The sequence below is a fragment of the Cuculus canorus genome, chromosome 25, assembly GCF_017976375.1.
Source record: "Cuculus canorus isolate bCucCan1 chromosome 25, bCucCan1.pri, whole genome shotgun sequence".
NCBI classification, from domain to species: Eukaryota; Metazoa; Chordata; class Aves; order Cuculiformes; family Cuculidae; genus Cuculus; species Cuculus canorus.
The window spans coordinates 401,180-425,021 of NC_071425.1; the positions used below are offsets into that span (position 1 = coordinate 401,180).

At 52.6% G+C, this 23,842-nt stretch overlaps 1 protein-coding gene and 1 long non-coding RNA gene across 2 annotated transcripts in view; one reads left to right on the plus strand and one right to left on the minus strand.

The window, feature by feature from the left end:
* COL1A1 (collagen type I alpha 1 chain) overlaps positions 1–23,842 on the plus strand; it is a 136,083-nt gene that overhangs the window by 86,024 nt on the left and 26,217 nt on the right. The window lies entirely within an intron of this gene.
* The window catches only part of LOC128854543 (uncharacterized), a 44,409-nt gene that overhangs the window by 3,900 nt on the left and 16,667 nt on the right, over positions 1–23,842 (minus strand). Inside the window, exons 3-4 of the long non-coding RNA XR_008453578.1 lie at positions 9,423–9,537; positions 1,448–3,813 (exon numbers count right to left, since the gene is read on the minus strand). This is a non-coding gene — a long non-coding RNA (uncharacterized LOC128854543). The remainder of the gene's footprint in view (positions 1–1,447; positions 3,814–9,422; positions 9,538–23,842) is intronic.

Genomic DNA, 23,842 nt, shown 5'->3' on the forward strand with positions numbered 1-23,842 from the left:
AGGGTCACCCGCCCTGGGGCCCTGGGACACCACTGCCGAGCCGGTCAGGGCAGTGTCACCTCACATGTCCCCACGCCACCATCCTCCCTCCGCAGATCGCAGGTGGTCATTAGCGGAGCTGACATCCCCGCAGCATGCACCGGGTATTTACATCTCTGGGGAGCTCCAGAGGGAGAGAGAGGGAGGAAAAAATGGTGACGGTAAATGTATAATTAAAGTCCTATTAAGAGGCGCCTCGCAGTCTCCCGGGGAGCAGAGTGTACGAGATCACTGCCTCCCTGATGGCTCTTGGGTGCAGAAGCCTTCCCAGGCACGGCCAGGAGGGCCCGCGGCTCCTGCCCTGCGGGGATGTGGCATCGCCGGGGTCTCTGCGGCACTGGAGCATCCCTCCCCGGGCCAGGCTGTGGTGTGGAAAGACCATCCTGCCCCATCCCCGGCAGCCTTGTTCTGCGTCCAGAGCTGCCGGGAGCAGACATCCAGCCTGTCGCTGGCTCCCGTGTGGCCCCAGATGGCTCAAACTGGGGGGCTGGGTGCCCAGCTCAGGTGCGGGGTCCGCCCTGAGGCCAAACCCCTCGCGCTGGGCTGGAGCAAGGGGGCACCAGCCTTGGACAAGCGGCAGGTCCACCCTGCATCCTGGGCAGCACCATGGTCTCGGCGAGACGATGCCCAGCAGAGCCATGCGGCTCGGCAGAGTTTTTGGAGGAGATCGGCATTTTAACAGACAAAAAGAGGGAGCTGCTATCGCCTGATCTGAATTAGCTCTATGAGGGACTCAGGGTTACACCATCTCCTGCACCCTCACTACTCCCTCTCTCTCAGCCCTCTTGGGTACCAGCTCTTCATCCTCCCGTGGAGGTCTGTGTCTTCCCCAGCGTCCTGCCGATACCGCACCACTCTCCCCGGCACCGCGCTGTTCAGATTCCCCTCGTGCAGCTCCTCACAGGCTCCGTGCCCACCTCTGGCCGTGCCCAGGACACAGTCTTGCTCCGACCCAGGTCAGTGATCCACCTGCACTGGGGGATTGGTTTTCCTTTCCCTGGAAGCATCCCCATTAAGGAGGTGATATGTGAACCTGCCCTGCCACCCTGCCACCTTCACCCAGGGCTCTGCCTGGCTGCCCCCATTCAAAGGTGAAGAAAAGCAGGTTGTGGCCAGGTTTGACAGTAAATCACACCGTTTCCTCGCCGCCTGCCAGATTCCAGCATCCCGGCTCACATCGCCCTCCCCTGCAGGTGTCTTTCCCATTCAAAGCCTCCCACCTCGCCTGTCCCTGCTCTTTACAGCTCTCATATTAGTTGTGCTTCGCTGGGCTCTGAATAGGGATTGGAATTCCTTAATCCACCTGTGACCTGCGGAGGAGCTTTCCCAGCCCCAGCCCCGTAACCCAATCCTGCTCGGCACAAAGCGGGGAAGGCCTCGCCGGCGTTAACCACCCGTTGGGTCTCACCTCCTCTTGGTCGCGGGAGGGTGGGCGGCACCACGGGCATCGCTCCCTTTGAACAGCCCCGGTGGAGATTTGCTGGCGCGGGGCTGGACCGGCTTTTATCTTGCTGTTGGTTTGGAAAATTCCACCTGGTCACAGCTGGGCTCTCCAGGGGTCCAATTTCATCCAGTTTGTAGCCCAAGACGTGCCTGTGGGTTTGAGTCCAGCTGCCACCTCGCCTTGTGCTGAGTCCTGAGCAGCAAAAGGGACCAAGGGAGGGTCTGGAAGTGTTTGGTTTTGGTTCATTTTAACAGGAAAATGTTGATTCATTGGAAATAATGATTTTTGCCAGTAATGTATCTGTTCACTTTGACCTGGGCAGAATTTCTCCTTAAAAAATTGCAGAGATGTATGTGTCCATCCCATAATAACCAGCAGTTTGAGCATTCATGTGGAATATGGGATTTTCGTGGCTTGCAGCTCCCCTCTCACCATCTGGATTTGCCCTCACTTTGAGATCTTGAAAACTGTGAGGGTCCACGTCTCGCACCCTCAGAGTCAGCCCAAGCCCTTCACGTCACAAGATTTTTCTTGGATGATGTATTTTCTGTAAACATAGATCGCTGCAAGAAAGATGCCAGCATCCCTGAGCTCTCCAGCCTCTGGTCCTTCCCGTCCAATCTATGGACACCCTCATGGAAACTCAGCTTGGGTAGGAAAATCCATCTTTCAACACAGGAGAAGTTTTGAACACGAACATCAGTAAATCTGGGTGCTCTGAAGAGCATTGGAGGTGGGAGGTGGACCTTTCCCTAGCCTGCAAAGAAGGATTGGGGAATATTTGATATGGTGGCAACATGACCTCCAAATTCATTTCCGTCATTTCCATCACGCCAGGAAGCCCTGCTGCTGGGAAATATGGATAATCAAGTGGTTTTGGAAGCTCAGAGTGGGTGATCATCATTATGGGCCGTGCGTGGATTTGGTTTCAAGGTGGCTTTGTACCACCCGAGCTGGAGAAGGGCTCAGAGCACTGGAGGACCCCAGGATGGCAGGAAGATTTTCAGGCAACCTCCAGCACAAGCAGGGCACATTTTCCTTCACTTCACCTTTGGGGTTTTGTCATAACAGGAGTCTGGGAAGAAAGAGCCCCTCCACGGCAGAGGGATGGGTGGAGAGACTGAGGGGGAGTCCCAGGGCATGGGGTGAAGACATGTCCATATAGATACCTCGGAAGCTGTCCAGAAGACACGCCTTCAGCCAGTTTTCAGTGCAAACAGCAGGGAAATGAGGTTTCTCTCAGCTGTAACTTGAATTCAGACCCCTGTCTTTCAGCTCCTGTGCCCCATCACCCTCCTCTTTGCAGCATCTTCCCCCCTCAAGGAGTTGGCTGAGATGCTGGAGCCATGAGCACCTCTCCTGGGGGGCAGAGAACCCCACCAGTGGGTGACAGTCACCCAGGCAGGGCTGAACACGAGCATCCGAGCACAGCTCTGCATGGGCTGATGTTGGAGGCACTGCTGCATGTGTGCGTGTACAGAGCAGTGCATCTCTGGCTGCACGGTGGTTCTCACCTCCGTGTCCCCCAGCAGCCGGTCCTGGCCTGGAATCGAGATGCAAGGCTGAGCGCCGTGTCCCCTCGCCAGCTGCCTGCCACCCGCCACCTCGCGCCAGGGCGTCTGGCTGAGCTCAGCTCCAGCTGCGCCGATGGGAGGACGAAGTCAGAGGCAAGTGCCCACTTTCCATTTACTCCAACTTTCCGCCCCTGCATCCCCCCACATCATCCCCATGAGTAATCGGGAGCGGCCGTTCCCGGCTGGGCCAACTGGAGATGGGGCCACCCAGGGCCACCCCTTGGCCCGGGAAGGCAGCTGGCAGGCGATAAGGAGGAGGAGGAGAGGGACGAGGAAGGAGCCTCTGGGCTTTCCTGTTCCTCTTGGCTCCCTGGGGTTGTTTGGGGTCCCAGACTGACACCCCTGGGAGCCAGCCAGCCCTCTTAGTCACACAGGGAGGCGCGGAGGCTGGAAAGACCTGCAGCCCTGCCAGGGTGGTGGAGAGGGCAGAGCAGGCAGGACTTCATGGAAGAGCACCATCACACACTCAGTTGCAAAGAAGCCATGAGGAGGCACCTGAGACTTGAGATCTCCCGTCCAGAGCCACCGCCTCCACTCCCTCCCCTTGGCCCAAATGTCACCTTTCCTAGCTGTGGCATTGGAACCGGCTCAGTGCGTGGTGTCCCACCCTCAGGGCTCCTCGGAAGCTTTGACCATGGGGCACATGGGGTGGAGGTTTGCGGCTTGAAGGACAAAGGTGATTTTGTGACAAAGGCTGGTTTCTGAGCTTGCAGAGCTCAAATAGCTGTGGATGGAGGCTGAGGAAGGACAAAAGCCCTGAAAAAAATAGAAGAAAAATAATATGGAACACCTGGAGGCATGACACTGGAGACTGGAGGACATCAGAAGTGAAGGCAGAGCTATTGGCAGAGCGGTGCTCCTGCCTGGCTCCCGTCCTGGTCCACCATCGTCCATCTCTGTTGGAGAAAGACAGTGATGGCTCTCACTCCCTCACACGCACTGTCTTCTGGTGTTTGTTGTATCCCCTGTACTACACACTCTGACTCAGGACTCCCATAACCCTTTCCCTGGGTGAGCAGCACTGCCGTGTGCTGTTCAGGGCTGTTCTTCCACACTGCGCTGCAGTTTCCTTTCCTCGTACACTGTGGCCCCAGTGCGATGGATAATTCGTTAGCATCCCCAGTCAGACCAGCTGGCTGCCTTGGAGAAGCGTGCTACCATGCTCCTCCATCCTCTTCCTCTTCCTTGTTTTAGGGGAAACTGAGGCACGCAAAGGTGCAGGGTGAAGGTCAGCAAATTCCCTGCTTGCAGGAACTCGCCGGCCAGTCAGACGTGGCCCAGCAGAGACGGGCAGTGTGCCTGAAGCACCGCCGGGCTCTCAGCAGCCTTCCTCCTGCCTTCCCAAGGGAACGAGCCCAGGTTAACACCAGCAGCCTTTTCACACCTGATCCAGTTTAAAGCCCTCCACGTAACAGGGCTCGACCGCGGCGCTGTGACATAACCTGTGCAGCATTGAAACCTGAAGGGAGTGGGGAAAGGCACAGCTGTTCCCGCCGGGCTATACGCCGCTGAGCATTCGCGCGCTGCTGGTTCGAAGCCAGTTTGATGTGGCCGTGCCCCAAAGTCACCGGCAAAACCAGTGCCCCCCATCACAGCATCAACGAAGGGTCTCTGCGGCGGGGAGCAAACCGCTCCTCCAGGTCAAACCCCACCACCTTCACAAGAGACACTTTGGGGATTGCGGGAGAAATTCTGCAGGCGAAGAGCCTGCAGGGACGGCCACGCGTGTGCGCGTGAACACGTATGTGCGCAGGAGCACGCGTGTGCTGCTGCCACCGCCGCTCTGCCGGCGATGGGGCACTGCTTTTGCTTTGCTGCTGGAGGCGAGGCCAACGACCTGGAATTGAAAGGGGTTTAAGGAAACTCTTTTTCTTTCCGCACAGAGAGGCACCCCCGCAGCCCTCCCCGCTCCGGCCGGGACAGGCGGCCGGGCTGCAGGTAACGTTGCCATCTAGCGGCTTCCCCACCCCGGAGAGCCGCTTTCGGGTTTGTTTTTGGAAGAGGATGGGGGATGAAGCAGCACAGGTGTGCTGGTACCCAGTGATGCCCCAGCAGTACCCCGCTACAACCCAGTGGTACCCAGAGACATCCCAGTGGGACGTCCCAGCGGCGCCCGTGCCGGCGCACGGGGAGCAGCAAGGGCTTGGCTCATCTGAAGATGATGGGAAAGCTTCAGCCTCTGGGCTCAGGCAGCAGCATCCCATGCTCTTCCTCAGTGGCTGGGACCACGCAGCAGCTCCTGCCCTGGGGCAGCAGGTCGGCGTTGGCACTGCCAGACCCAGGGTTCAGGGGGATCAGTGCCAGGTCCTCCAACTCATCACAATGCTTCAAAGCGGCTGAGACCCCGGAATTCACCAGGAAGAGAAGCAGGGAGCCCTGAGCAGATGGAAAGGAGCCTGCCTCCAGCCCGAGGGCAGAAGGTGGAGGTTTGGCTTAACCCTGGCAACACCTCAGCTCCTGGAGCTGTCAGGGCTTGGTCACAGCTGTGACACTGCAGCAGCCTGCGGATGGTACCTGATGGGCAAGATTCCTGCCACAGCATCTTTCTTGACAGAGCTGAAGATCAAAGGCGGATGCAGCTCATCTCTGCACCATGCTGCATCCGAGCCGAATTCATGACAGCCTCAGCGGGTCCGCAGCTGGGGATCAAACACCGGGGCGCGCACAGAGGAGTGAATGCTCCCCTAACACAGGACACGACCAATCGCTCACCTCTGATAAACACAGTAAAGTTTTGCCAGTCTCCTCTGCTCTCCTGGGAGGCCAAAGGCAGAAGAAAGGGTCTCCCTGTGTTACGGGATCAGACGGATCCTTGCCCTGTGCAGGGGAGTAAATTGAATACTGGTGCAGGAAAATCTCTCAAAGGGGCAGAACTACTCCAGGATGACACTTGGGATTCCTCCAGATCCTCCTCTGGGAACCCTAAAGGAAGTGGTTTGAGGATTATCTGGCCCCAGAATAAGCTCCTGCCTGTCCCTTCCTTTTCTGCGTTGCTATTTAGGCACTCAAGCATGAAGATTTTATCTTCAACCCCTTTATCTTTTTACAAGTTACTATTTTAAAAATTGACTGTTCTTGCTACCTCGGTACCTCTCTAACATCCTCGTTAGCTCTGCTCAGCCATCGGTACCATCAGTGTGTTTTGGCAATGAGCTTTGCACTGCATTCAGGTTATTCCATTCTGGATGGAGATGCTGAGATGTCCCTTCCTCTTGCCTTTCAGGAGTTGGTATCACGGCTGTGCTGGCGAAAGCGCTTTGCACCTGCCCCTCTATCTCCTCGCTGCATCTCCCACAAACACTGAGCCTGTGCCTGCATTCCTCGCAACGGAGTCACCGACTTTGCCTGGTGTCTGATCCATCTTGGTTTCTCTCTTGCTCTGGAAAACACACCCACAGGAAGGCAGCCACCTCCCCTTTTCCCGTCATCTCCCTGTCCCCTGTGGTGCACATGGGGAGAGGCATCACTTGATGCCTGCTTTGATTGTGGCACAGGACGCAACACAGGGTGTTCACTCGTGCGTGCCCAGGATCTTTATCTTGTCAAGGGAGCGAGGAAGTGTGGAGGATGTAAACTGGGAGCCAGGGATTAGCAGGGACGAAGCTCGTCCCGCACAGCCTTCCAGTGGTTGTAGGTACCCCCTCATCTGGCATCATCTTCCCCTTCCTGCAGGATCTCTCCCGGCCTCGCCTGGCAGCACCCCAGCATCATCCAGGGCACAGTGCAGGCAGCTCGGACTGTGCTGGTCCAAAGCCACATTCCCGTAAGAGACCTAGGTGTCTCCTCTCTCCCTCATGGCCCTCAAGTCCTGGGGATGTGCTGCACATCCCCTGGGCTTTGCTGACAGCTCCATCTCCCTGCCAGGGCAGGCACGTCAGAAATGACCAACTCAGCTCCGTCCCTGCTCGGCGCCACACGGTCCTTCAGCTGCCTCGAGCCAGCGGACATCATCACATCTGCTCAGCCTCACGCCCACGGCATCTCCTTTCCCTCCTTGCAGCCTGGACCCCAGTATTCTGTCCCGCGGTGCTGAGGCAGCACGGGTCGGTGCTGGGCGTTAAGCAGCCGGGAGGGCACGGGGCCCCGAGCGTGTAGGCTGCCAGATGGGGCCACGGGGAGGGAGCTGCAATCTCAGCCCTGCTCCCTTGTGTTTACTTCTCCTCCCAGCTTTTTTGCAAGCTCCGTGGGGCAGTGCCTGTTTCCCAATCCAGAGTCCTGCTCTCTCTTGGGGCTTCGTTCTGCAACTGTGAGCTAATGCTTTTGCCAGAGATGATGCCCAAGATTAAAAATACCCAGGCTATAAACCCACCCAAACCAGGATCCTAACACTCATCTCCCTGAGCATTTCCGCACGTGCAGGGACAATCTCCAGGAAAACCCCTGACCAAATTGCACGCTCTGAGTGAAGTCCATCTTCTACCACCCCACAGCATCGCTGCTGTCACAGGCGGCTCCAGAAGAGGCCAGTTGGTACAGTGGGAACAGAGTTCCATCCAAGCAAACCCGAGCAGAATCCCTGGGTCACCTCATTGCCAGCCCGTGCCCTGGCAGCAGCTGCAGTTAATGAAAGGATGCTCGCTTCCATCCAGCCACAGTTTTGGCTCCCAATTCTCATTCACTGAGGGTACAAACACAGCCCATATAAATCTTTGGCAGCATCAGGCTGTCCCCCGTGTGCAGGCAGCTCCCAAGTGTCCTCTCCGGGTGCCACCCCTTCTGCAGAGGCTCTGCTCTTCTCCAACTGCTGCTTTAAGCCTCCTCAGAGCTGCGCGCTGACAGCTCCTGTTCTGGGGCAGTGGAGACAGACACCGATCATGCAACCAGTGTCGTTGTCTCATGGTTTCTTTAGGCTCCCTAAGAGGTATCCACTCATTTTCCTCATTTTCTATCAGGCTACAGAGCTCTGAGAGTAGAAATCGCACCTTGCTGCTTGCACTGCACCTGGGCAGGACATCGGCTTCTACCTGGGACTCCCGGCTGCTGCAGCGACACAAATAAACCAAGGATGTTCATGAACTCTATGTAACAGCACCTTCCACTGAGCTCGTATGGCACCTGCAGCCAACCCAGAGAAATGAAAATGGAAATGATGCATCCACAGAGGCCAACAGCCGAGTTAGTTTTGCTGTAAGATAACCAGAAGAACACCCGTCTGAGACCAGCGTGACACGGTCACGCTTTTCACGCAGGCTCAGCTGTGATTAATCCCCGAAGCTGCCAGGGAAGCGCGCAGCCAAGCAAACGCAGCCTTTGATGTGCGGCTTGGGGATTGATGAAACCGAAGCACACTTAGTGCAGCGTAGCTCTAGGGTGGCTGGAGGAGAGGAGGGGAGGAGAAGCGGGCAGATAGTCAACCTGTCGACTCGGTGTGTTATACAACTCGCCCCGATGGACTCAGAGTAATGCCTAAGGTACATCAGAATCATCGCTGTAATAAGAAAAAAGATGCTACAGAAATTTAATTTCATCTAATTAAAAAAAAAAAAAAAGGCTGTGAGAAGAAAGGAAGGTCCCTTCCTCTTGCCCAAGGGAGGCAGCGTGGCCCTGCGGGTGGCAAACAAGCCTCGAGGTTTGGGATTCCCTCCAAGCAGGGCTGCTACCCTGGGTGGTCCTGGTCAGGTTCCCTTGCCTTGTCCCACTGCTTCTGCGAGGTGTCCGGGCTGGACATCGGCCCACAGCCAGTCTGGCTGGAGAGCTGCCCTTGGCAAAGGGAGGGCGTGCAGCTCAGGTGGGCTGTTGTGCTCAAGGACCTGAGATTCATAGCGGGCAGGATGAGTCCTTTGCACTGTCTCACCATGTGGAGCAGCGCTGTCAGGAGTAGAGGAAGCAAAGCGACAGCTGGAGAGGAGCAATGCAAGGGGTCACCTTGCCCGTGGTGTACCCCAAAGCAAGGACAACTCTCCCTGTATCATCCAAGGCAGACGTTTTTCCAAACCCTCTCAGACTGTCAGCGATGGAGACTTGACCTTCTCAACACAAAATGGACCCAAGCTCCCTGCTGACACCAAACATGAGGCTCTGACTTTTCTACACGCAGTTCCTCGAGGAAGAAAGGTGGAGATGTGGAAACCCTTTCTGAAGCAACACAGCCCTGGACATCTCCCCCACACACACATTGGCTCATCACGCTCGAGGGGCAAGACAGAGACCAAGCCCCCAGTGCCCTCACCCAAGCCGCCAGCTCAAATCTCGCTGCCGAGTCCCATTCTTTCTGGATTTAGCAAAGAGCAGGCATGGGATCAGAACCGAGGGCAGAGTTGGGTGACCTGACCCGCGGATTTCCTTTGACTTAACCTCATGGAAAGAATTGCAGCAGCTCCGTGATTAAGGCTTAGCAAAGATAAAACAGGGAAAGTAAACTATACCTGCCCTGCGCAGGGAGATGCTGTTAAATCCCAGCCCAGCTGTGTGGTTTCGATCCTTCTCTCGCTGTGCTCAGCACTCTCAAGGTGTCTGAACTCCGGGGCGATGCTCTATAATCTTGAAACAAGAAAAAAATGTTAAGATTGTGAGGATTCAACTCCCAAACGAAACACAGTGAAAATGGTTATTGGCTCCTTCATGAGCCCCAAACTAAATCCAGCGGTGCAGCATGTACTTGATGGAATAAAAAGGATGCGGCTGGGTGTCTACGTGGACGCAGGTCACCTCTCGTGGTGGCAACAAGGCTCAGTGTGTTCCAGTTTGCCTTTTCCCAGCCCAAAGCTGCTTTCTCATGCTCCAGTCCCCAGCAGGGACAATGGCAGAGGATTGTCTGAGGGCTTTGGAGACCAAAGGGTGATCTGAGCTGAAGGGTTTTCCTGTTGGCTGTTTGTTCTGTGGTTTGATTTAATTTGATTACAAATGCCTGTCACAACAAAAACAATCCCGGGAAGACACGGACAAACTTCAACTCTCATTGGAAAGAGCCCCACATGTTCTCTGACATAAACAGTTTGATGAGACCCTTTTCAAATGCCTTCCTCTTCCCCAAAGCGCAATGTTTCCATGTCGTCCCCTCCCCACAACCATACACACACAATTTTCCACCCAGCTCTACCCGTGGCCCTTTGCTTCACACAGCCCAATGCCCTCTGGTAGAAACAATTGACCAACCCTCCCTGGAAACGCTGACCTGCGTGACTGCGTGGTAGAGGACATCCCCATTGCAGTGGCGCTATTCCAGCCTCACTCCCACCTCGGACTCTGTGCAGTCTCCAGAACTACCCATTGCACAAGGCTACTCCATCCAAGACTCCTGAAGCGTCCTGAGACTGCTCCCATCGCACTCGAGCACTGCAGGACCACAACTCGTTCCTCTGTAAATGGAATCAACTCTTCTGTTTTTGGGGGACACACTTTTTAGCTGGGACGGTGGTTCAAGAAAGTGAACTCCCTCACTCCTTACCAAGACTCAGAGCCTGTGCCTATTTCCAAAACAGAGCCTTTGCGGTTCTACAAAGGCTCGATGTCCTCTTAATTTCAAACGTTCTTCCAGTTTTCTTCCAGGACCAACAGGAAATGTGCTGAAACACCGTGAGAAAGCTTGTTCTTGTGGTTATGTCTGGCCTTAACCAGAAACAGAAGCGCCAGGAGGTGGGATGAGAGTGCTTGAAATCTCTCCAACTTCCCGTTACAAACGCTAAAGGTCTGCATGCTTCAGATGAACTTTTGGATGCTCCCATTGAGCTTTTGATGTCTGCCCTTCCCTGCTCGCAAGGCGCTGAGAACAGCAAAGTATTGGCAAGTGAAATAGTCTACAGCAGCATTCCCCAAGGAGGCCATGGAGGACCCTTGTCCCTCTGTCTGGTGCAAAGCCTGTGGATCCCCAGAAACAGCTGGGGCTGTTTCAGCTTAGCTTCTGCTGCTAAGATGGCCCCAACTCAACTCCCTGCACTCTGGCCCAAGAGGCAATCTGTTGGAAGTGCTCCTAAGACTGCTGCATCATGTCTCAACTTGAGTGTTTTCAACACCTATATGCATCTGAAGGAATCTCATCACACTCCAGAAGGGATGATATTCAAACACCACTCATCTTTCCATTCCTGGGGTCTAGAATATCTCCCCCTCTTAGACCCAGTCCTTCAGCAAGGGTCCATCTCTTGACTGCGTGTGGAAGAGGAAGGAAACCAAAAAAAGAGAAGGGAATCCCAGAGAGGGCAGTCTGAACAGATGCTGAATGGCATCTCCTTAATGCCTTCGGTTACCTTATCTAAACCTCTGCACCAGCATCATGAGATGCTGCAAGAGCCACATGGCAAGGAAAGACCAAAGGCCTCATGGGTGGCTCCAAAAGGCCCAAGCAGTACAGGTATTTCAGCATCCCACTCTTATGTAAGCACTGAGGCTGGATTTCATGCCAGATGATTCAAAGCACCATCAGCTCCCTCTATGGGCTGCGGGAAGACAGAGGGGTGGCCTCCACCAAAAAGGGTGGTTCAGAGCCTAAGTGCAACAACTCAGGTTGTGGAACGGGTGCTCTCTCCAGCTGTTCAAGAGGAAGGCTCTGGTGACCATCCGTCTTCCTTTGGCCCCTCCGCTGCTCAATGCTCATAGGGTGAGCCCTGGCCCCAAATCCTGTAGGACTCCCAAGAGCGAGGAAGGTCAGCACCTTTGTGGATTTAACCCCAAAAACCTCAAGTAATGACGCTGTCCCTAGAGCAAAAGGACTATCAACGCTCTTGGAATTTCTTGTTCAAAACAATGCGTCACTGCCGGAGCAAGAGAAGGACCAGCTCTAAGTGACTCGTCACCTGCCCAACACCCCTGGGCAAAGGTGGAGTGGCTCTCAGTGGTCCGTCCCTCGGCTTCCTGTTTGCTCTGCCCACAGCACACTCCCGGAGCACCTGGAATGGCCGGCAGTGCCCTTTCCTGCACACCAAGGTGTCTTGTTTGATTAGGAGCAGGTTACCTGGATACGACGCTTCATCAAAGGGAATCCTGCATTGATGGCATCCCATGGATGCTTGGATAATTGCAGGTTCCTCCTGGTTGGAGCCAGTTCAACCTCTGGCCTCGGCTCTGCTGGAAATCGTTATGCTGGAGAGGAACACTGCATGCAAAGGGGGAAGAGCAGGGAGCTTCCCCAAGCTTCCACTGAAGAGATGCTATCATCAAACTATCGTAAATAGGTGGCCCTAAAAACCACTTTTAGTCTTGAATCTCAGCAGTCGCCCAGGGAATAGGCAACAAGGCAGAAAAGGCAGTGTTGCCTACTGGATGGAGCTGCTGGAGCCGTGTCTCCGTGGCTTCCACTGACCTGCACAGCTCTGGTCACACCATCTCCCTCGCCGTTGCTGCCAGACCCCAGAGCCTGCGGATCTCCTTGTCCTGCACCCTGGGGGATGGGAACAGCCAGGTGTTTCAGCCTATTGGCTCCAGCTCCCCTGTCACCACTTTCCCAGGTGACCCCTCCTCCTCTGGACTGGTTACAAGAAAAGAAAGTGAAGTCAATCAGACTTCACCGTTTGGAACAGCTCATGCTGCCTAGTCTAATTTTACTCTTTCCCAGGCCAAACCTACCCAGCCGAAGTATTTATTTAATTACTGCATTTTCTATAATCATCTGCTAGCAGCCCATAAATGCAAGTAAGGCACCAGGCTCCACTTCGCAGTCACCAGGGAATTATGATGCGCTGGAAATACAGAATCACTTCAGCCCAGGATAGCTGGCACCCCTGAGACATCAGCTATTATCTAATTTTCACCTCTTCGGTAATAACCTCAACCGTTTCTACGAACGCAGGGAAAGCCCTAATGCTCAAAGTGTGAGACACTAATAGCTCAATTCGGCTCTTATTGACACTGGTGTAAATGTGAGCCGACTGCCCTGAAGTCCATGCCGACAAATAACACGGGGTCGGGAGCGGCCGTAGCAGCCGGCTCTGCGGTGCTGCTGGGAGCTGCACCCTTAAGTGCTGAGTCGGGGGAATGGGATGTTCTTCTCGGCAGGAACAGGTTTGCCAGCCAAGAGCAGGATCGGGCCCCGCTGGAAGTGGCCCTCTCCAGCACCTGGGATCAGCACGATCCCAGCACGTCACACCCTCCGTACAACTCATCGGGAGGGAGGAGGTAGGAACAGAGAAAGTTGAGCAATAACCAGCTGTTTCATTTTGGGAAGAGTTTCAGGATTTTGAAATTTCTAACTCTTTCAGAAAGGAAAGAAAACAAAAAAAATGATGTTGACGTTTCCCCAAATCCAAAGCTGAATAAACAGCGCAGAACAAATCGCTCTCCCAGCCCCGCGCAGAAATCCAGCGACTCCAGAGCTGTCAGGGTATTTTGTTTCAGCAAAGTCTGGCCAAACGCGATGCCTCTTTCACTCCACTCTATAACATTTTCTCTCCTGGAATGATTTCTTCCCAAAGCTCAGACAGTTTTGAAAAATATTTTCTTTCTGGCTTCTTGGCAATGTTTTTTTTTTTTGCATCGAGAAGTCCTTCCAGACAGCCCCGCAGCTGGAATGCTGTTGATTTTCCACAGGTGGTTGGGACGCTCTTGTCAAGACTTTCCACACGGAGGGAAGTCACGAGGCACAGGTTTTGGGTCAAGAAGAAACCGAGAGTTTCAGGTTGAGCCAGGTAGGAAGGGACTCCAGCAGAAATAATCCATGTGCGTTATTCAGCCCTGAGATGGCCATGAGCCATCCGCGTGGTGCACCAGTGTCCATGGGGTGACATAACCCTAGGATCACCAGGCTCAAAGTTTCCCATAAAAATCGAGAGGTATTCCTTCCGGATGGCTTTGAGGGATCCCATTTGGAATACAGTTTCTTCTTTTAATCACCCTTGATCAAGAAACGAGGGGTGGAGGAGAAACACGAGGGCAAGGAAGGGAATGGAGAGTCATTCTTATAGAGAAAATGCTGAGAAACCTTGGGTTTCACAGCGAGATAAAAGGGAATGGTCTTGTTCTGTCTCAAGAGAAGCACAGCCAAGAACCCAGGGGTGGAAAAGCAACATCAAGCTGAAGGACAATGTGGCTACAAGGACAGGCTCATATAAATTGGACATTAAGACATTTAGGCTCAAATCTAGCAGGTTCCTTATCAGCCACTTACCCTTTAATGTATGTGAGAAACGTAAAGGGTGGTGTTCATTTCACCCAGCTTTAGATGTTCAGAGGAAGGACGTCTGCATCTGAGAGAGGAGCACCTGGGGCTCTGTCTACAGCCCATAGAGAGACACGGGCGCTGCTAATGCACCCTGACTGATGCAGGCGCCTCGCTTCGGGAGAGCTGAAACCCCAGAAATGCTGATCTCTTGCAGTTGACTACAAAGGCAAAGAGCCTGGTGGAGACGGGGAGATGTGTGAAAGGGGGAAAGCGAACCCAGGCCTGATATCACAGGGATCTCCAGGCAATGCTGCCTACACACAAGGTTGGGAGCACCATAAACTCCACTGACTGCACATTGATGGCCCTGGGAGACACCTCCAGCCCAGGGCAAGCACCACTTAGAGATGAAAGGCCATCAGGATGCACCGGGTGAGAACACAGCCCCATGACATTGAGCAGAAACAGCAAAGGGTCTATTAGCTTTTTAAGGAGGAAAAGGAAGGGCTTGGAATTGTAGGGACAAAAAAGCCTAAGGTGCGTGGGCTCAGCCAACCCATTGCATCCTCCTAGCTGGAGAATTGGAAAAATTTGAGATATCTTGGAGACTGGGGAAACGCTCTTCCAATCTCTTCCAGGAGAAGTGGAAAAGTTCCCAAACCCGTGTGCAGGCTGGCAGGACATCACCTCGTGCTGCTCAATGCCAGGATGAGGAATGAACCCTCCCTCTTTCCTGCGCCCCTGGTGACCAGGCATCCCCGGAGAAGTGCCACATTGCACACAAGCAGGTGTCACCAAGCCGCTCCATCCTGTGCAGAACGAGTTTATGGGCCTGATGCAATCCCCAGTGGGTGATCAGTCCACGGCAGCATTCCTGGGCACAGAGTCACGGGGTGCTCACGCAAGGCCATTGGCAGAGGGCACTCGGCGTGGGTGAGCGTGTGTGTGCCGAGGAGGGCAGCCTGGCGTGTTTGCAGGAGCAGTGGCTGCCCGTGAGCGAGGTGGGGTGTGCAGGTGCATCACACACACCTGCACCTGGATTCCAAACATACTCCCTCTCAGGAGAAAGGGACCGGGAAGGGAGGCTTTGGCTGGCTTGGGGAAAGGGCGCCTGGTCCAGCTCTGCCCCAGAACCCTCAGCTGGTCCCAGATGAGCTGTTTGTGCAACCCAACATCTCAGCTGGGGAGTGGGACAGGGATGCAGACCTGCTGGCACGCTTCATCAAAACCCTTTCTGTAGTCAAGTGTAGGAAACCAGGAAATTCCCATTTCATTAATAGAAGTCAAAAGGATTTCGAAGGAACGGGAAGCATTGAGTTAGTCTTGATTCCAGAACATCACCGAGTGCATAAGATTCTGAATTCAATCCCTAATTCACTCCAGCTCAGCACGAATCTCACAGATGTTACCAAAGCTGTACCCCCGGGTACCACTGCCAATCCAATCCATCAACTGTTTTCTTAATTAAGCATAACTTAATCTCACTAATCAGCTTTGTTAATAACAGTGCACTTGGTCCATATGCAAAGGTATCCCAAAGCCGCCTGCAGAAGCCAGGTTGCTGAGAGATGGAGCAGCCCAACGTAACCGACTGGCGGGTCAGGGGACTCACGCCAGCTTGCAGAGCCATCGCGTGGATTTGACCATGGGGTATCAAAACGTTTAGGGACTTTGTCTCCCACTGAGGTTTTAAAGAGCAGCTACAATTCATCAGGTGGAGTTTTAAAACCATGATGGGAGTTGCCAGGACCCAAGCACTTTGGAAAACCTGATCCCACCTTGAAAAACCAGCTCCCATCTCTTGAAAATCTGGTCCACACAAAGGAATGATCCCTTCTCCCCTTGCGAGGCACTCTGTGGCAAAGCAGACTGTCTGCCCCCCACGTCTCCTGGCCAGAATTAAGCCTTCAAAGTTGATCTAAAAAAGTAATTTCTAGGCTGACAGATAAGGAGTGTGAAAATGCCACAGGGAATGATTGGCATAAGCTCCAGTGGAGGCACCAGGCAAGGTGAGCTGTAATTACAGGCTGGCCTGGTGGCAGTACCTGTCAGATGACTCACTTCCATCGCATCCCGCGAGGTTTCTCCTCTTCTCTCTCCCCTTGCACCTCTCTCCACTGGGCTCTTTCATCAGATGTTGGCTCGCTGGCTTCCTTACAAGCCTTGAGGCATTGAGTCACCTGTCACCAGGCAGGAACCTGGCGAAAAGCACCTCATGGTCCACCTGACACCAGTGTCATGCAGCCACCCAGCTCTGCTGTTGGAAGAGTCCCTGCTGGGGGACAATTGAGGAAACAGAGACTCATGGAGGGAGAGAAAAAATAAGAGAGGAAGGAGCATGCAGTCTTTGCCAAAGCAATTAGAGGGGTTTCTTGCCTGAAATAACTCAATGCACAAGTTGCAAGGGGCCAGAACACACCTGGAATCAATGGAGAACCTCCAAGCAGCATCCTCACATTACCAGTTCACAGCATCCTCCTATTCTTGTTTCTGTGCAGCAAGCAAAGCGCTGCAAACCACTGAGGTTCTAATGTTTGCGCAGGATTTAGCAAAGCTCCTAATCTAATTGCTGCCTTCACCGCTTTGGGGGTGGTTTTTTGCTCTAACTCTTCTTGTGACAGGTTCTGACTATGGCAGTGCAAACTGGCAGTTTGGGAAGGACAAGAAGGTCCTACCAATCACATGGAAATGGAAGCAATATATGGTTTGCAGCTCTTGTTTCAGAAGGAAGGAAGCCAATTGATGGAGACAAACACCATCCTACTCTGAAAAAATAACCCAAAACAGCATAGGGAATGGAAATCGGGATAAAATGCAACAGGGGACAATGGTGCCAGACTTACCAAGAAGCTTTTATCAAAGTCACCAGCTCTAGGCAAAGCAAACCCAGACCAGCTCCTCTGGAGTACAGAGAGCAAGGCAATAATTGCTGTATGGATCCGAGAAGGGGATCAGCCCAGGAATCTCCATAGCTTGGAAGTGCCAAAAGTGAGACTACGAGTGGTGGGGAACCAGGAGGCCCAGGTCGAAGAGGATTTTCCAATGAGCTACTTGGGAAAAGACCTGGAGAGAAATCCTCCCCCATATCATTGTTAGTGGGACCGATGGGGATAAAAATGGATCTGCTGACTGTGTGTGTCTGGGAAGAGCTCGGTGTTGCCACCAGAGAAGGTAGCTCAGACCAGGACAGGTACAAAGGACCACAGAGACTTGGTTGTGCAGGACAAGCCAAGAACAATGAGGTTTTCCAACATGAAAAACAGAGGATGTGTTACAAGCCAGGCCAGCATTTCGAAGAGCTGAGGCGCTCAAAGAGGGGATTATTTGACATAACAAGGAGAGGCAGGTGGTTAAACCGGGAGATGGTGCAAGCAGAGACTGCTCTGCTGTGGATGGTTCTGAACAGAAATGCAGAAGGTCTCCATCACCCAAGGGATTTTCATGGGAGACTGAAAGGATGCAAGGACTATTTAGGAAAAATGACCCAAAAGTAGGCTAGAAAGAGGGTTTTTTTTCCTTTCAACCCACTTTCTCATTTCTCTATTTATCCTATTTCATAGGACACTATTAAAAGTTCCGTCTAAATGAAACATTTCACATTCACTGAATAAAGTCCACTTTGATGGAACCAAACAATTTTCTTTTCTGCACTTTTGTTTTACAAAAAGATTTTAGAGCTTTGCTTTTCTTTTATCTAGGAATATTATTCGGACAACAAATCAATTTCCCACCAAAGTCCTCTGCAAGACCATGCCTGATGGCCGAGACACCACATACGCAACCCCTCAGAGTATTCTCCACCTTCAGAAAAGGAAAGGATTTTACCCACTTTTTGTGGCTGGACCCAATCTAGACTGCAATAAACGGGAATGTGATGACTCCCAATCCAGCTAGTGACCCCAACCGAGACAGATTTTCTACTCTTCTTACTATTCTGGCTCAGAGAGGTTTTTTCTTCTCTGGGTTGAACCATGGGTGCTGTTGAAGCCGATGGGGTTTTCGCATAGACCTCAGCACTGCTCGCTTGCCCATCGCACCGTTGTTCTCCCCCTTCTCTGCTGCAGGGTCAGGAGTCAATGGGAAGCAGATCCCCCCGGCACACAGCAAGAGAAATGAGAAGCACATGTTTCCTGCTCCCAGAGGTACACATGGTGCTGATCCCTTCGAAGGGCTCATTCTGCCTCCTCTGTTCCTCCTAGGGAAGGGATGGCGAGTTCCTTAGGTCCTGCCCCTCCATCACACCGTGCTCCCAGCCCATCCTCAATCTCCCTTTCCATCCCTGCTTCCCTCTCCTACCCCAGCACTGGAGCTCGAAGGGAGGTCAGCCCCAGCTTACGTCCTCCAGGTGACCAAATCTTCTTGAGAGCTCAGTTTTCACGTGGAAGCTAAGATCTTCACTGTGGGAGAGGCTTGAGTTCCCCCTCCAGAGCTGGGCTTGCAGCCTTGTAAGAGGGAGGTGAGTCCTGGGAATCTCCTGCTTGGTTGTGAATCCTAACGATTAGCACTGGCAATTCTCTCCTAATGCACCTTTGACACTACCACCGTGAAAACTGTTTTGTGCGATGCTTTAATACCTCTCGCTATGGAAAACCCCAGCGGTGCGACCACATGCAGTGGAGAACCATTGGGTTCTGCAGTTCTTTAAACACTCGATGACCCTCTTCCTACCAGAGCCGAGAGCAGAACACCCACTGACTGCAGCCGCGGAACCAAAGCAAGAACATAGGATCCAAATTGAGATTAATTAATGTCTCTCCAGCGGTTCCCTTGTCCAAGGCGAGGGAGACCCTGTGTGGAGACACAGGGCAGCACAAGTTCTGCAAGTCCCTGTGGGAGGAGAGAACCACAGCTCACCTGCGCTCCACAGCCAGGACACGGAGCTGAGCTGGCTGGAATCTTTGGTTTAAAACCAAAAAAGGTGGGAAGAAAATAATTAAAATGATTCTGCTTCAAGTTTCTGCGTAAAAACCAACATAAAAGCAGAATTCCAATCACTCGGCTTTTAGCTGTTTTTTCTATTTAAATTTTATCATTAACCCGGCAGCAAAGATGGGAAATGGGAACGGGGACAGCAGAGACCTCAGGCACCGGTAATCAAATATTTATCTTCTATTTAAAAAAAATTGGGAAGTTTCATTTTGTATCTATATTTTAAACAAATAAATGACATTTTTTTGTCAAAACCAGTCATTTTCAATAGGCAACCAAAGCCAGTTTGGGGTGCATGGACACATCAAAGAAAAGACCATTAGATCGGTTCTCTCTCCTCTTCACCCCAAAGACGAACATTTACTTGGGGGCAAGGGGGAAAGGAGGAGATTCTCACACAATGTCATGATTCCCACAATGCCAAAACCAAGAAGACATTCAGCAACACCACTGAATGCTGCCAGGATCCCAACATCGCAGCAAGACATAAAACCACAGGGAATCCGAATGAACTTTGGTATCGTTTATCACTATGGCCCTGGAGCAGCTGCTGGGGGACCCCAGGATGGGGCGTTAAAGGCGGTGCTGTTCAAAGGCGTTCTCTTTCATGCCGTCTCCTGCCTGTCCCTTCAGAAGCTGCATAAATGATTAAACCAGATTCCTGAAACTGTGAGTCAGGCTCTTGGGGCTGCAGATGGATGTTAGGGGGGAAGAAGCATCATTTGTCTGCTTTTTGCCTCAATGAAATCCCGTGTTGTTTTGCTGATGAAGAGCACAACACAACCGAAGGAGAAGCTGGGAGTAGCGGCAGGTGATGGGTCAGCACGCTGGCATCTCCTGGTAGATTGTGTTTAGGAATGTTTTAAGCCAACACAGTGACACAGATCTCAAAGTACCTGACCTATTTCCCCCTGGGCCCATTGTCAAGATCACCTTAAGGACCAATGAAGATGTTTAACCTGAATAGCTGTGGCAATACCCACAAAACACCTGATCCTAAGTGGGTCGCATCGTGGAATGGGTCCATATCAAAACCTTCAACCCAGTTGTCCTAATGCCAATATAGAATGGGATTCAAACTCCCAAAGTCTGTCATTGCAATAAACAAATTCCACTTGAGAATCCAAGACAGCCCAAGGAGTTTCCTTACACCCAGCAAAGCATCCGTCCCGCATGAGCCGAGAGGGAAAGGCTGCGGTTCCTCAAACCCATCCAACCTATATCAATGTTCGCAAGAGGGGCCCCAAAGAGGACCCTTGGGATGGGCAAGACAAAAAGAGGGAAAGTAGTCAAGCGAAAAAGTGACAGCTGTAGCCTCTTCCCTTTCCACCCGTGCTGTGCAGCAGCTCAGGCACCATCCAGGCCTTCCAGTCCTGAGCAGTCAAAGGCAGCGACTTTCCCCACTCCCCCTCCCTGCACAAAGAGATTGGCTTGAGTATGGCAAGAACCAGGAACGAGCTGAGGAGGCAGTGTTTGTGCTGGATCCCCACTCGAAGCATCTTTGGAAGCCGCGATTGCCTCCGCAGCTGTCAAGAGTCAGTCTTTAACAAAAGCTGCAATTTTGATGCCTTCACCCAATTCCAAGAACTAGAACATTTAAAAAAAAAAACCAAACCCAAATCCAGCACAGAACAAATGTGATGAGACAGAGCGAAAATCATAAAAATTTGCAACACTGGTGTTGAAAGAGGAGCCCTTTGTATGTTAATGATCTTTCCCCTTCTGTGCCCAACCGCTAAAGGGCGATTGAAGCATTCCCTGCGCTGAGAAATGGGAAATTAAACATGTCCAAGGACAGCCACATTCTGGCACATTGTTAAACCCTGCCCCACCCCGGGAGGCCACCACGAGGGAGCTGCGCTGCTCCAAGCTGCCTTCCTCTCCCCAGCCCCAGAAAGGAGAGGAAACAGCTACTTCGCACCTATTTCTGGATTCCCCATGACACCAGAAGGGTCTGAGGTGCTCAGGGAGGGGATGCTTGGGTTGCACATGGGCTGGGTGCAACAAGGACCCCAGAACAGTGTCACACGTAGAGGCTGAAGTTGTGGTGCTGTCACTTGTCCTGAATCTCTCCCATCTTTCACTAACAAGAAAGAGGCTGCACACACTCCTGCACACGTGCAGCCCACCCTGTGTATCCTCATGATTTGGAGTTCGCAGGTTTGCTCTGCTTTGCTGCCCAAAAGCACCACGGCAGCAAAGCCCAGAGTGTTGCATATGGTCAACTCCTCATGACGAGCTGATGGATTTGTTCCCCACTACCTGCTACATCGATGATCTCAGGCACTTAGAGACGGGGATATATTCAGCCACAAGGTCTTCCTTCAAATCCACACAGCTCCTATACAATGGTCAACCCTGTGGTGGTGCTTAATGCTGACAGATCACTCGCTTTTTCCTGCTCCTGTGGGTTTTGGTGTCAAGTGAGACCAGGCTCCCTCCACGACACATGAGCAAACTGCCCCGAGGAAGGCTGGAGAGCCAGAGACCTGCATGTTGTTTCCAGCTCCTCCACATTGTGCAATCTTGTGCAAGACACCTCTTATTCTGCAGTTTCCTTTCCTGCACGAATGCAGACACGTGGGGCTCCTTCCCCTGCTCCGCACCGTGGTTACACCTCGAGAGGCCAGAACTCACAAGAGCTTTTAACAGCGAGTCTGGCTTCAGTCTCCATGGGCTGCAACACCATCATCTCCAGTGAGTTATCCCTGCTCCCTCCAGTGCCAGTGAAATTGTAATCAGTCCCTGTGATAAAATAATTAGGGCTCCACACCCCGAGTCCCAGCAGGGCAGTGCCGTGTAAGCAGAGGCTGGCATGGCAGCACGGGCTCTGGAGACACGGCACAGCATTCCTTCCCTTCGCCCACCGCAAGCAGGGCAGGAGTGAGCATAAACTGTAGCTCTAAACCTGCTTTTAATTTGCACGGCAAGCCCAGGAACGAACCCCTTTCCTCTGGGCTTGTTTGTCAGAGCCATACGGATCGACGGGTGGTTTCTCCCCACCTCTGTAATTTTAGTGGGGACCAAAGAGTTGAAATGAGACTCCAGGCTTTTCAAACCACAAGCCCTACAGTAAATAAGGGTTAAAGGCATTTCCAGGCATGTCTATCAATTTTCTGGTGACTGTTTCATCCTTGATGGGGTTTTTTTTCTGTCAGACAAGCTCTCTGCCCAGCTTCAAACACACAAAGCGGTTCCCGTGCAAAACCTTCCTCAGGCTTCCAGCATCAGCTTTTGCCCATTCTCAAAGCTGGGAGTTGGAAAAGGAAGAGAAACAACAGAGGTGACTTTGAAATAAGTGACTTTGAGTCGCATTTTACAATGTTGAGTTATTAAAAAGAAATGAGCACTCCAGAACAGACCCTTTGGGCCCCTTCACACGCGTTATCAGGGGAGCAGAGCATCGCCTAAGCTTCTTTCGCTCTCACCAGTGTAATTTTGGCTTATTTGATGGTGGAGAGCAAGACTGCCACCCCCTAAAGCCAAGATATTTGCAGAAGCCACATCTGTCAAGTGCCATGGCTGCATAGAAGAGTGGCAGCAAAGCTGGGAGTAAAACCCAGCAACCCTGAGCCCTTGGGCTCCGTCTTATCCTTAGGTTCAGCTTTCTAAATGTTTATGTTAAATAAACCTTTTCTGGAATCATTCAACATAATCATTGGTGGATAATTGCCTGTAACATTAGACAGGTAATAATAATCACAGACATAAAATAATTTTTAATTAATGCCAGGTCATGTCACCACCCGAGGAGAAAGCGCATCTCCTGGTTTACAAAGCACACATTCTCAGGTCTGAGGCAGTCGCAGCCAGATCTGAGTTCCCTGCAAGACAGGGGTTCCTCTGCAAAGCATTCTGAGATGGTAATACCACACCCCACCCAGGACCTGCTCCACAGCCCACTTGTGTTCCCTCCTCACGTACGAGGGATCATCTGGCCGTGGCAGCAGGAAAGGAGTGACCTTACGCTCAGCTGCCAGGGAACGTGGGGACAACAGAGGCTCAATAGAAGCTCTGCTACCAGGTGGTGCAAGGCCATCTGCATCCGAGTTTCTCCAACACCTTGAAGAAAGGGCTGTCCACTCATTCGGCTCTTTTGTTGCTTTGGTGTGGGGTTTCTAACATCACAGCCGCCTCCTGAGAGCTGTCAGCTGCTAAGCTTCGCTTGGCTCTCTGCAAACCCTGGTCAGATTTAGCCCAGGTAAGGCTTAACACCACAAGACTTAAAATGACCAAGAAAACCAGCAGAGAACAGAGCCTGTTCTCACTAAGCTGCCTGCGCTGAGCAGTTTGTGAAGGCAGAAGGGGAAGAGCAATGAGTGACAGGCAAGGAGGGGAGAAATGAACCTCTAATTAGATGCAAGACAAGTCTACACCACACAATGAGCCCCAAGCTAGCTCCAAGCAGGCTGGTACATCCACACAGCCCACACATGGAGGAACAAGTTCCTCCAACTCGAGGTCAAACACCCCTCTCCCGAAAGATATGCAAAAATGAGGGGCCACGAGTGAATGCAGTCACTGGGGTCCTGAAAGCACCAGAGGACAGGGGGTGGCCGAGCATCTGGGCGTGGTGGTTCCCGCTACAGTGGGCACAGGACCACAGCAAGGCAGAGAGCAGCTCCCAGCCCAGGGGACTCAAGGTCTCTGCAGAAAGTCCTGGTACATGGGGTGGTCCTGCCAGCCACAGCAAAGTAAGTGAAGAAGCAGCTGAACCCTCTTCAGTGTAGCAAAAAAAAACCAAAAACCCAAGAGCCAGTAATGCCTACTGGAAGAACAGAACCACTGATGTCCTCGTTTCTCCTCCTGGCAACCCAGGGGCCT